General features: G+C 44.9%; 1 pseudogene; it reads right to left on the bottom strand.

The window, feature by feature from the left end:
• Positions 1-330: 330 nt before the first annotated feature.
• LOC134937945 (5S ribosomal RNA) lies at positions 331-449 on the bottom strand (annotated as a pseudogene).
• Between the last annotated feature and the right edge of the window lie 1,461 nt (positions 450-1,910).

Raw genomic sequence — 1,910 nt, 5'->3', positions numbered from 1 at the left:
TTAAAATGTTCTGGTCTATTTTTAGAAAGGTTGTAGACACTTGGTTGTCTAACAGCCGTTTCTCCTGACCAGTACAGAGAGTCTGTATTGATGGGACCAAGGAAGGAACAAAGTGTGTGATAGGTGTATCTTCAAAGAACCACTATGGTTGGATCTATGTTATACACTTGGCTGGCCACCAGTTGCTCCGATGGCACACGTATTTTGGATATCTGTTACAGTTGTCAAAGCCTGACGCTGAACTGTTATATAACAGAACAAAGGAAAGAAAGAAGATTAGTGGTGATACTGCTGTTGGTGTTCGCCTTTTAAATAAAAGGAGTAGTTCCTACTCTACAACACCGGGTATTCCCAGGAAGTCTCCTCTCCAGGTACTGACCCAGCCCTACGCTGTTTGGCTTCCAAGATCGGACGAGATCGGGCATTAGCAGCGTGGTATGATAGTAGAGGAACTATGTACCAATGAGAGTGCACCTATATAAGCACAATAAAGAATATAGTTTGAAAGAAGATAGAGTATAAAGTGTGGATCTGCTTTCCCGTTAGGCAAGGTGCAACGCCTACCACCACCGTGGTGTCGTGCGCCCTGGATCGTGGATGAGAGTCCACGGAAAGATAGTAAGTCAGAAAAAATGTAAAGAATTATTATATTTTTTTATTCTTTATTTTTATAATTTAATAAGAAGTTTTGTAGGAGTGAAGAACTCCAAGGAAATCTCAAGCGTCAGGCAGATTTATAGATCATATGTGAGTTAGACATATATTCTCCTAAATGGAGACATCAAATATTGCTATAACCAGAGATCATTCATAAATTGGGCACAGTTCCAATTAGAGATGAGCGCCTGAAATTTTTCGGGTTTTGTGTTTTGGTTTTGGGTTCGGTTCCGCGGCCGTGTTTTGGGTTCGAACGCGTTTTGGCAAAACCTCACCGAATTTTTTTTGTCGGATTCGGGTGTGTTTTGGATTCGGGTGTTTTTTTCAAAAAACACTAAAAAACAGCTTAAATCATAGAATTTGGGGGTCATTTTGATCCCATAGTATTATTAACCTCAAAAACCATAATTTACACTCATTTTCAGTCTATTCTGAATACCTCACACCTCACAATATTATTTTTAGTCCTAAAATTTGCACCGAGGTCGCTGTGTGAGTAAGATAAGCGACCCTAGTGGCCGACACAAACACCGGGCCCATCTAGGAGTGGCACTGCAGTGTCACGCAGGATGTCCCTTCCAAAAAACCCTCCCCAAACAGCACATGACGCAAAGAAAAAAAGAGGCGCAATGAGGTAGCTGTGTGAGTAAGATTAGCGACCCTAGTGGCCGACACAAACACCGGGCCCATCTAGGAGTGGCACTGCAGTGTCACGCAGGATGTCCCTTCCAAAAAACCCTCCCCAAACAGCACATGACGCAAAGAAAAAAAGAGGCGCAATGAGGTAGCTGTGTGAGTAAGATTAGCGACCCTAGTGGCCGACACAAACACCGGGCCCATCTAGGAGTGGCACTGCAGTGTCACGCAGGATGTCCCTTCCAAAAAACCCTCCCCAAACAGCACATGACGCAAAGAAAAAAAGAGGCGCAATGAGGTAGCTGTGTGAGTAAGATTAGCGACCCTAGTGGCCGACACAAACACCGGGCCCATCTAGGAGTGGCACTGCAGTGTCACGCAGGATGGCCCTTCCAAAAAACCCTCCCCAAACAGCACATGACGCAAAGAAAAAAAGAGGCGCAATGAGGTAGCTGTGTGAGTAAGATTAGCGACCCTAGTGGCCGACACAAACACCGGGCCCATCTAGGAGTGGCACTGCAGTGTCACGCAGGATGTCCCTTCCAAAAAACCCTCCCCAAACAGCACATGACGCAAAGAAAAAAAGAGGCGCAATGAGGTAGCTGTGTGAGTAAGAT

The sequence above is a fragment of the Pseudophryne corroboree genome, chromosome 6, assembly GCF_028390025.1.
Source record: "Pseudophryne corroboree isolate aPseCor3 chromosome 6, aPseCor3.hap2, whole genome shotgun sequence".
NCBI lineage: Eukaryota > Metazoa > Chordata > Amphibia > Anura > Myobatrachidae > Pseudophryne > Pseudophryne corroboree.
Note: the sequence above shows the minus strand (reverse complement) of the source record. Positions and strands in the feature narration are given on the sequence as shown.